We start from the raw sequence: 12,583 nt of genomic DNA on the forward strand, positions 1-12,583 counted from the left end.
ATATGGAAAATTACTGGGTCACCTGTAAGATGGTAATCAGCCATGCAACTAATTAGGTTACTGACCATGTCACTTCAATTTAAAAAGTTTATCGTTAGACATCAAAATGATAAATTCATTTTTAATCAAAAATTTAAGAACTAAAAGATTTATCATTATAATGAAGTGAAATAATTCAACCAAACTCGTATAAAGATTATATACATATTTTTTTAATCTATACCGGAAAGAATTGAAAAACTGTATTTATAATTTTTAATTTGTTTTATAGACATCTGTGTAGGTCTCATGAAATGGAACTCACGCATGCCTAATTAAGATTTTAAAATTTATTGAAAAATATAACAAAAATTTAGGTTTGATATTAAATTAAAGTTTATACCTTTCCGCGCTGTAATTTATTTGATATGACATGAATCAAGCAAATTGTTTGAGGGATTTATGGGTTTGTCCATACAACGTATAAAAAAGAAGTGTATGTTATTATAGTATTTCACATGCCTTGTTTTCGCCTTAAAGCTCATTATTCAGAGTGTTTCAGACAAGATGATGAAAATAACGTGCAAGATACTTTTTTCGAATATCGTGAAGAGACAATTTTAATTCCCATTCCTCCATGCACTCTACCCCTGTTGAATTGTATACTTATAATTCCTCGTGCTTTTAATTAGCCCTCCCCCTTTCGTGGTTACCGTTATGCCAACAAATACCCGAGTAAAAATCATGGGCGGATCTAGTCATGAAAAAGGGGGTTCCAACTACATGTCTCCATTTAATAAGGGGTGTCATTGCCGCTGGGTTTCTGTTACCTCACCCTTTTCATATAATTTAGATTTCAAAAGTGTATAACTTATTCATATATTGTGTAGGTTAAAACGTTATCTTTTCACATATTGTTAGCGTTTTGATTGGTGTTCAATGCAACAGTGCACTACCTATGTGTCAAAAGAGAGTTTTTACCGACCTGTTCACATATATTTAAGGTTCTTATATTAAAACTTTTCCTGATGCACAGGTAACCTATTCCAACGGAACGTCCTATCACCTTGTATATAGATATAGGAAGATGTGGTGTGAGTGCCAATGAGACAACTCTCCATCCAAATAACAATTTAAAAATTAAACCATTATAGGTTAAAGTACGGCCTTCAACACGGAGCCTTGGCTCACACCGAACAACAAGCTATAAAGGGCCCCAAAATTACTAGTGTAAAACCATTCAAACGGGAAAACCAACGGTCTAATCTATATAAACAAAACGAGAAACGAGAAACACGTATATATAACATAAACAAACGACAACTACTGTACATCAGATTCCTGACTTAGGACAGGTGCAAACATTTGCAGCGGGATTAAACTTTTTAATGGATCCAAACCTTCTCCCTTTTTCTGTAGGAACTTGAGAGGATTCCCGAGATTATCATTTATGCAATGATTGCTCACAAAAAGCTAGGGGAGTCCAATCCCGGATTCCACCCCCTTCGACCCGCCACAGAATACAGATATAATTGATAATTGTTATTTAAAAGTCATATACTATAGCCACTATATAGTACTAGAACCGAACACCTGTTTTGTGTTATATATACATACAACACATCTTCCTATGTCTATATAGCTGATTTACCGTAAATAACTGCGAGAAAATTAATAAAACACAAGTTGATAATTGTCTCTTCTCTGCTAATTTTAATGTGCATGCAATATTCACTCTGATTTACTTGTGAGACCACCGACACTAATAATAATTACCTACAAAATAATAGGTGCTCCTTCACTGGGAAGGGCATTTCGGATCTGATCAATTTATTGGTTCCATTCCCCCATTCTACACTTCTCCTCAGAAAAAATGCCTTGCAATGCGTCATATTTATGTGGACTACTAACTTACTTCCATATAACTTCGAAAACAGACAATAATCTATTTCATTGGATGAGATTGGGCTCACAGATTTTTTAATGGATTGGTAATGTTTATTTATAGCACAAGTTTACCAAACAAGATTAATCACATTTTTCACCCTACAAATCAAATGGTTGCCTCCTCTCCTGACTGACTTACACTAGCTAAAAACATATAAACATATTCATATGAATATTTGGTATCATTTATTTTGTGTGACAACTCTTCACCAATGACCTGAGTGATTTAGGGGGGGGGGGGGGGGGTAGTCCAAATAATTATGACGTTTTGAAAGGCTATTATATTTTTTTTCTTTGACGCCTAACATCGACGTAGAAAAAAAATATAATAGCCTTTCAAGACGTCATAATTATTTGGAGGGGGGGGGGGGGGGTGGGGTTCAGATGGGGGATGGTTGCCTCAGTCATGTTTCTGTAATCAACAAAATTTTTCACACAAAAAGGGGGGCAGGGATTTCTCCTTAATAAGAAATCTCTATTTTCAGCATAAGCTCATATAAATTTGCCTTTTGAAGAACTGAAATTAATATGAGACGGCTAATGATTTTTCAGATGCTTTACATTAAAATACACCCATGTTACATACACAATTATATATAACGTTAGATCCAAATTTAAAAAGCTATTTTTTTTCAATATTCAAATAATGTAGGATCAAATCTTGATACTTGTATGTAGTTGAAATTGTTAGCTTTAAACATTAAAAAATGAACACCCAAAATTTACACATAAGAGTGACCATGTAGTCTTTATTAATGTATGCTATTGTTATGAAACTAGGTCATTGTAGGTAAACTGGCATCTATTCCCTTAAATCTTTGTTCCCAGTCACCCCAAGTTTGATTTAAATTAGTCAAGTATATCTTCTCTATTAGCATGATTAGGTCTCTAGTTTGGATAGTTAATAACTTGCAAATTAAAATCATACTACTCCCAAATTTATATTTCTTTAAATATTATGGATGAAATAGCAAGTAAGAGATGAAATTAAATTGGATGAAATGTGGCATTTATTTTTGTTAGAGTAGTATGTCTGATGTTGTCAAACTTAATTATAGACCCTTAAGGGGTGGATCCAGTCATTTTAAAAAGGGGTGGGGTGGGATTCTAACCCAGGACAAAAGGGGAAAAGGGGGGGGGTCCAATTACATGTCCCCATTCAAATGCATTGATAATCCAAAAAAAGGGGGGTTCCAATCCCTTGAACCCCCCTCTGGATCTGTGCCTGCTCTTTAAAAATAAAATGATCCTTATTTTGAGTTAAAGCTTATAGATTTTTCTATAATGCTTCTCAGGGGCAGATCCAGCCATTTTCAAAGGGGGGTCCCAACCATGAGTAAAGAGGGGTTCCAACTATATCTCCCATTCAAATGCATTGGTCGGTAAAAGAAAAGGATTCCAACCCTTGAATCTATGGTCAGGTTGTTGTCTCTTTGACACATTCCCTTTTTCCATTCTCAATTTTATCATGTAGTCGTCGTTGTCCCAGGACATTTAGTTTCCGCTTAATTACTTTAGTACAAGTTAATAGAAATCTGTGAAATTCAAACACAAGGTTTGTGACCAGAGTTCTTGTTCAGAGTTTAGGAATAACATGAATTAGGGGCCAAAAGGGGCCAATATTAAACTTTGTTTGATTTTATATAAAATTGAATTATTGGAGTTCTTTGATATGCCAAATCTAACTGTGTATTAAGATTCCTAGTTTTTTTGGTCCTGTTTAAATTGGTCTACCTTAAGGTCCAAAGGGTCCAAAATTAAACTTATTTTGATTTTAACAATATTTAAATTCTTGGTGTTCTGATTAATATGCTGAATCTGAATATTTACTTAGATTTTTTTATTATGGGCCCAAATTTCAAGTTGGTCCAAATCGGGGTCCAAAATTTTACTTTGTTTGATTTCAACAAAAATTGATTATATGGGGCTCTTTGATATGCTGAATCTAACCATTTGTTAAGATTTTTTATATTTTGTCCCATTATCAAATTGGTCCACATTGAGTTCTAAAGGGTCCAAAATTTAACTTTATTTGATTTCATCAAAAAATGAATTATTGGGTTTCTTTGATCATGTTGATATGCTGCATCTAACCATGTATTGAGATTTTTAATATTGGACCATTTTGGAGGTTAATTGTCAATTTAAATTTTTTTAAGTACTTGGACCACATTCATTCTTTGTCAGAAACCTATGCTGCATCAACTATTGAATCACAATAAAAATTTAAAATTCAGAGTTGTATCGAGCTTGAATGTTGTGTCCATACTTGCCCAAACTGTTCTGGGTTCAACCTGTAGGTTTGTATCAAGCTGAGCCATGCATAGCATTTTATTGGTTATTTATATATTAATTTGAAATTTTGATGAGTGAGACACATACTGATTATACTGTTAACAATATTTCAGAGTTTAATGTAGTCAAGCCAAACAAATTATAGAAGAATAGTTGAATCATGTCTTTTTTGTCAAATGAAAAATTAGTACCAACACAAAGAAAAAGTATGGGAATGTTTGTTTTTAAACTATTGACCAGGGTGAAAATCTGCGAAAGTCATGACTGGCAAAAAGTTTGTGAAATGAAAAAGCACAAATATTCCATTCTTTTTAAATATAACTGCATATAAAGAAAAACACAAACTGATGTTTAATAATAGTTTTTACCCTTTTTATGTTTTATAGGACAAGAAATATAGAAAAATAATGAAAAATATAAACAGTTACAATAGAAATGAGCGCAAAACAAGATAAACAGAATACAACAAGGCCTAAATGGTAAGACTACTTCTATATACTGTAAATTCAAATTTTTCAGGGAATGGACAACTTATTGTGATTACAAAAAAAAACTGCATAAAGATATATATCATAACATGATATATATATATATATGTTTCTGTTATCAAAATATGATTTCTTATTTTTGCGATACTCACCCAGTCACATTATTCGCATTACTAAAAAGTTTGGATAATTTCTGAATTACAGTAATAAAAGAAATTGCCTTTGAATGTTGAATCATATAAAAATAAGAAAATGTGGTATGGTAAATGAGTGACTTATCCACCAGAGTTCAATGAAGCGGATGCAAGAAATTAAAGGTCAATCATGGGCCTGCCTTCAATAATGAGAAAACACTTCCTTTATAGGTCATTCATTAAAGATCCCAACATATAAAGATTTAAACAATCCAATTTATTTCAACATGTTCTGTTCAAAGGCAATAACAATTAATAAAAAAAAATCATGCCTAATATAAAATATTGTTTGTTTCTCCAATCTCGACCGACCCTTCAAAAATGGTCCTACTCATAAAATTTTATTGTCAAAACTAAGCCAAATATTATTATATTCATTTCTGATTTTTCGGGCTTACCGGATCATCAGATAATATTCAGGCTTTTGGGAAAAATAAAATTATTTACCTACCTACCTACCCACACCTGGCTTGTCAGAATAGGGATTAGGGAAACAAACAATATATTAATTTAGGCCTCATGTCTGTGAGCACTCAACCTGACCATAATATAGGACAGTGGTTCAAATATTAACACAACATATGAACATTCTATAACAACTATTGCAAATGGCTCAACTTTAAATATCCCTGCAAGGCACTAAACAAAGAATATTAAATCTTTTACACAAAGCACTGAAATAAGAGAACTCATAAGCATGACAAGTAAGAATATCAAATGAAAGTTTCTCAAAATGTTCATTAAAACGTGATAAAATAAGCTTATTTATATTGCTGTTTTTTTCTCAATTTATAACATTTTTTTTTTATTTTGTGTATTTATAGGTCAGATATCTTGGTTTTTATGATCATCAACAGGTCCTGCAGGTCTATACTGAAGAGGAATTTTAATTGTTAATACTTTTCTACATAATGTGCTAATTGGATTACTAATGTGAAATGAACTCAACTGTGTGTTTTTCTGGAAAAAGAAATAGAAAAAAATCCTACAAAATTGCTATAAACAAAATGGAGTACTATCAAAGAACACAGTTGTGTAAAATGTAACAACCTACATTCATATTCACTGATGGATTATGGAGAAATTAAGAAAAATAATAGTGTCTTTGTCATGTTTGTTGTCGAAATAAACACCTGCTTTATCCATTCATGTACATGGCTCCATCATATCAAATATACAAAGAAGATGTTTGAAGAACATGTTGCAAAAAATTTATTCAACAAATTGAAGGAAGATGTCTTGTGGATTGAATTATTTATGCACTGAACTGTTATGTAGGGGGTTAAATACACAGCAGCTGAAACAGAAGACAAGTTAATTTGACATGAAAAGTGTTTATTTTATTTAATATTCAAATATGAGCACAATATTAATAACATCACAAATGGTATGCTATTCATAGCGTTTTGCTTATTATTGTATGGTCTTAAACATGCTAAACATTCAGCCTTTTGTTTTTGTATGTTAAATACTCACCATGAAAATTTGTATTACAGTATTAAAGTTTTAATTATCTTTTGTATCAATAATTCAGTCTAGCAGAAAATATATTAATACTGTTTGTACTGTTATGAGATTTCCATAGAGGAAAAACATTTCCTTAAGGGAAATTTGATGTTCAGAAATTTCCCTAGAGGAAATTTGAAATACAATGATTTCCTCAGAGGAAATTTGTTGTCTTGAATTTTCCTCCAAGGAAAAGTGTTTGTCAAAAATTTCCTCACAGGAAAAAGTATTTCCTCCAAGGAAAATTTGAAGCTACAAATTTCCTCACAGGAAAAAGCATTTCCTCAAAGGAAAATTTAAAGCTGCAAATTTCCTCGAAGGAAAATTTGAAGCTGCAAATTTCCTCAAAGGAAAAAGAATTTCCTCTAAGGAAAAAGAATTTCCTCTAAGGAAATAGAATTTCCTCAAAGGAAATAATTATGCAGCAAATTCCCTAAGGGAAATCTTTTTCCCTTGAGGAAAAAACAATTTCCCTTGAGGAAAAATCTTTTTCCTTCAGGGAAATTTGATTTCCCTTGAGGAAAAGTACTTTTCCTCTGAGGAAATTGTTGAAAAAAGGGGCATAACTTTTTCAACAGTGGTGCTAGAGCCAAAATTTTTTAGGACAAATATCAGGGAACCAATACCAACTAAGTTATCAACTTTGTTTTGACTTAACTCCAAAAATTAAGGTGACAACTTTTGCACTCAGTGGAATTGCAAACTTGTCCCGGAGACTGTTATATGTTTAATACTTCCTATCCAAGATTCCTGGTTATGTTTGTCCATAGAATGAGACAGATTTATGGCTTCCCTTAGAATAATATTTGAAGGTTCAATATCTTTCATAAGATGGATCCAATATTTTATCATATTCATTATTACATAATACAGTGTAGGGAGTGAACCTAATTCTCCTCTACATGCCATATTTGATGTTTTTATATTAACTCCAAGTGAAAATTTACAAAGCTTAGTATGAATTTTCTCTAGTACAAGATAATCAGTTTCTTTTGATATAAAGTTATCCAAATGTATTTGTTTCTTAAGTGGTATATAACCCCAAATTTCAGATCCATACAACAAGATTGGTCGGATTGTATGGTTATAGATGTGTAAAAAAGTACTAGGTTTTGGGCTTTCCACTGAAAAGGTCTTCCTTAATTTGAAATATGCTTTCATTCCTTTGTTATAAAGTTCTTTCTTTGCTTTTTGGAAACTCCCAGATGATGAAAAATTTATACCTAAGTATGTGTAGTTTTGTACACATTCTAAAGTCTGGTTTCCTAATGATATTTAAATATTTTTAAGTCTTCCTGATTTGTTAAATACAAGAACCTTGGTCTTTTTTGTGTTAACTGTCATTTTATAATCAACTGTAAATTTATTTAATTTGTTAACACAATTTTGAAGTCCTTGCTCTGATGATGATAAAAGAACTACATCATCAGCATACATTAAAAATATTTAAGGGATGTGTATTTAATGGGATTGGATCACATGTTTGGTCAAAATAGGTTGGCAAATCATTTAAATATATATTAAAGAGACAGGGACTGAGATTATCACCTTGTCTTACTCCTATATTTGATTTAAAAAGGTTTGTCCTGTGTTGGTCTATTTTTACACAAGTTTCTGTGTTTTCATACATACATTTTATAATGTCATAAAATTTTGTTCCAACACCTATACATTTAAAGTTTATAAAAAGGGTGGGGATGTGAAACTGAATCAAATGCACGCTTAAAATCTACAAAGCATGCATACAGAGGCTTCGAATTATTTTTCACAAATTTTTGAATGATGGTATTTAACACATACATATGGTCAGTTGTGCGACATCCTTTAGTAAAACCAATTTGCTCACTTCTAATTATATTTCTAGTTTTTAAAAATTTTGTCAACCTGTTATTTAGAATTTAAATAAATAACTTGCCTATGTTATCAGCAACAGTAATGCCCCTGTAGTTTGATGGATCATGATTAGATCCAGACTTGTGAAGGGGGGTGATAAAGCCTTGGCCCCATAATTTTGGGTAAATACTACTTGAAAATACTAAATTAAAGAGTTTTTGTATTAGAGTGATACAAACAGTTTGGCTATATTTTATCATTTCATTCGAGATCATGCTGAATCCACTCGATTTAGAATTCTTAAGACTTTTTATTGCTTTTTCTATTTCCTCCGGTGTTATTAAGTAGTCAAGTTCATTAAAAACATTTTCATTGTGAAATGATTCAAGTTTCTTATTAATCAAATCATCACTATATTGTTCATTCTTATTTAATTTTTGAAAGTATTCCTGCCATTCAGATGGGTCAATAGTATTCTCAGATTTGTTTTGACTATTATTTGAGATATTTTTAATTTTATCTAGTAGTTGCCAATGGCTTTGGGATTTTGATCATACAAATTATCGAGTTTATTCATGATGTCTTGTTTGAATTTTCTTATTTTTGCTCTTCTTTGTTTTCGATACGATTTCAGGCATTTAAAAAAGGACCCTCGTACATAAGGATCTGTGTTGTGATTTTGCATTAATTTGTATTTTCGATATAAGTTTTGTTTTAAATTTATTATATCTTGATCTTGCCATTCTCTATTCTTTTTAATTTTCTTCTTCTTGCTGTTTTTTTGTTTTCTAATAATTTTCTTTAATGATAAATCTGCAGCTTTTAGGAAAATCTTATTTAAATCGTCTGCGGCATTATCAATTGAATCTTGGTCATAACTTTTATCTTTATACTGTCTAATAAAATTTTTGATTTCTTTTGAATTTATGGCATCTTGAAATGCTGAGACTGAGTTTTCATCCCATATATATTTATCTGGCATTAAAGCTAGATTTAAGTTTCGTTCATAAATTTTTGTGTTGCATTTTAACATGCATGAGATCTGACAATGATCTGACAAATCAGGTAAATAATTATGAGTGTGAAAATATGTGAAATTTGGTAATAGTTCCTCAGATGCTAAAAAATAATCGACAACACTACTTCCTAAAGGTTGGAAGCAAGTGTGTGCACCCATTAAATCACCCATTGTTCTGCCATTAAGGATACGCAATGATGAAGATATACATAGAGATAGGAGTTGTCTGCCCCTAGTGTTTATAGAAATATCCTTACTTTTTCTTTGAATTAGACTAGAATCACATTTATAATTGTCAAATAATGGAATATGTTTGTCTGAATCCATTTCGATATAATCAATTTAACAAGCAGTTTTGCATTTAAATCTCCTGCTATCATGATCTTTCCTGATTGGGAATATTTTACAATATCATTTTCAATATTATAAGTCAATTTTCTATAGTAGGAAGAATTTTTAGGTGGATTGTATACAACTGTATACAAAACAAATGTATAAATCTTCCTGAAACCCGAAAAATGTTCTGTCTAACTTTAACCATATAAAATCATTTGTGGCATGTTCTAAAAATTTAACACCTAGTCTTATTGTATTAAGTATATATACTGACAAGCCACCATGTCTTTTCCCACTAGGTTTGGTTCTAGGTCTTATAAGATGAACCGGTCTTTGAAAATTTGGAAGTTCTAAACAATTATCCAGATCACAGTGGGTTTCTTGCAAGCAAAAAATGTCTTGCTGTAAAAGATTTTCAACAAAAGTATCATCTTCAAATTTGTTAAATCCCTTACTAATATAACCATTGATATTCCATGTTGAAATTTTCAAGTTTTTTTTTTGTATAAATCATGTGTGCTTACAATGATCAATAAAATGATTTTCTAAAATAAGCATACACTAAGACCAGTAAATATAAGTCATAAAAATATGAGTTGCATGTAACTGTGTACTACAGAGATTAGTGAAGTATAAAATAAAGTACATATACATAATAATAATACATTTGTTTATATTCATAAAATTGTTCATTTTCTTAGGAAATGTATACATATATCAGTTGTTGCGTGTGTGTACATACATGTATTTCTATAATATTTTTTTTTTAATATTTATGTCTGAAGGTATTGTAGACAGACTTTGTCTGTAGAGGAGAAGAGTTAATAATAAAAATCAAAAATTGTTACTTATGATATACATTCATGACATTTATAATATAATTATTTATTTTAATTTTTCTCTTTAAAATGTAGTTCTCATTCATGTATGTTTTAACATGTTTTGCAAATAAAAAGTCAGTGTCATGATGGTCTTTTTAACTAACTTTATCTGTCCTGATTTTAATATTATTAACTTTTGTATTACCACATATCATTTGCACCAGTGTTTTGAGTCTTTAATCTCACATTATAAAAAAATTAAATAATAATTCAAATACAGATCATGAAAACAGTGACCATGGTACTAAAATTCTTAACTAGAAAGTACATGTATAAGTAGAAAACTATAAGTATATAAACATCTATAATAATGCAAAAATAATAAACAATTCTAAGTCTTGTTACATTTTTACATATATATGTGCCTATTAAATCATATTATCTAAAGTATGGATAATTCCAGTCATAATTGGTTTGATCTGATTTCCAACTACCTTGAGAGTTTCTATTTCTCTTAATATTAAGTGCTTTATATAATGCATATTTGAGGTTTGTGACAAAAACTTTGGTTCCTTCAAAGTTGAGGTGTACCTTGTCAAAATTTAGAAATCTATAGTTTGCATTGCCTCTGTACCCCAAGGAAGAATTATCACAAAGGTGTATGTACTTTTTATGCATGAATATGTGCTGCAAGATTATATTGCATTCTTGTATTTTTTTGTTCAAGATATAAGAGTCTCCTCGACATATTCCCAATGAGACTACTATAGAAGCAGATGGCCATTTTACATGTATGCTATCAACTAGGGAAGCAAATTTTCCACAGGCGTTCTCCATGTTTTCTTTGTTTCTTACATCATTTGTGAATAGGTGCAAGGCTATACAATCAAATACCTCAGTACAAGATTTAATATATGATTTGGTTTTTTCAATTGTGTAACATAACTGTTTTCTTACTGAGTAGCCTCTAATAAACTCATTTGTTCTAATTGGTCTTAGGTGAGAGTTTCCTAACAATAAAATCTTTTTTTGTGTGTTTTGTTTGTTGATGCTACCACTTTTATTGGTTTGTTTTTCTAAACTCTGCCTTGTGTGATCAGGATTTTTTTGTTGTTTGACTACTTTGGCCTGAAATTCTGTTTTGTGTGTTGCCCTTTGGTGAAATACCTACAGAATTTTTATTTTGTGAGTTGCCCTTTGGCGAATTTACTACTGGTGTAAATGTATCATTGTGCTCATTTTTTTCATTAAAATTGGTACAAAGATTTTCATCACTATTACATATTTTATCAGATACCTTTTTAACATCAATATTTGTACATAATTTTTCGTTTTCTAACAATTCAAATTTGTTTTGAACTTTGCATGCATAGTATGGTTTAGTTGTATTTTCTGATAACGTGTGCATGGTATCATTTATATCTTCAAGCTTGCTCTGGTGTTCTTCAGATGACGTTTTGATTTGATTGCCTAATTTTTGAACTTGTTGTACGACTCCGTCCATTTTCTTCCTATCTTTTGGTAAGTCTTGAGTTGCATTCTTAATTATAGGGATCATCATACAGCTTTTCTCTACTAGCTCTTGGTCATATGCTTAGACATATATAGTATATTTGAGGATTAAAACAACAAAGCTATGTAAAAAAAACGGATGTCCAACGTTACATTTTTGAACAACTGTTTTATCTCTTATGTCTAGTGATCCTATTTTTTATTCTCTGATCCTCCCGAAACTTGACAGAAGCAACAGAGTGTGTCATGTCTTGGTTAAATCTAAACCATGCTTTTGTCAAATTTCGCTGGACTCGGTGGCTGCTTATTAAGCAGGAATAAGAAAAATGACCAATGACGTTTTTCGTTGACTTAACGGCTGAAAGGTAGTTTTATAAGTAGACATTGCTTAAAATGTCTAAAAAAAATATGAGATAATTATAACATCTACCGAAAGAACAAACATTTGCCTCATTGTTCGTGAGTTCAAAAATTGTAGATTCTATAAATCCATCTCTACACATTGGTTATTCAAGCGGTAGCCATTTTGTCCAAGTTGATATTTCATTTGTCCAAGCAATAAATGCGAGTTTTTTACCTAACATTTCAATAAGTAATTTATAATTTACCAAATCAAAAGTTAGATACCCGAAAAGAACATAAAGTCTAGATTCT

General features: G+C 30.9%; 1 long non-coding RNA gene across 1 annotated transcript; it reads left to right on the forward strand.

The window, feature by feature from the left end:
* The first annotated feature begins 1,606 nt into the window (after positions 1–1,606).
* On the forward strand, positions 1,607–6,418 carry LOC134692837 (uncharacterized). The gene is made up of 3 exons (XR_010102280.1): positions 1,607–1,970; positions 4,608–4,700; positions 5,728–6,418. It is a non-coding gene; the product is annotated as an uncharacterized LOC134692837 (long non-coding RNA).
* Positions 6,419–12,583: the final 6,165 nt, after the last annotated feature.

This window comes from Mytilus trossulus, chromosome 12, assembly GCF_036588685.1.
Source record: "Mytilus trossulus isolate FHL-02 chromosome 12, PNRI_Mtr1.1.1.hap1, whole genome shotgun sequence".
NCBI classification, from domain to species: domain Eukaryota; kingdom Metazoa; phylum Mollusca; class Bivalvia; order Mytilida; family Mytilidae; genus Mytilus; species Mytilus trossulus.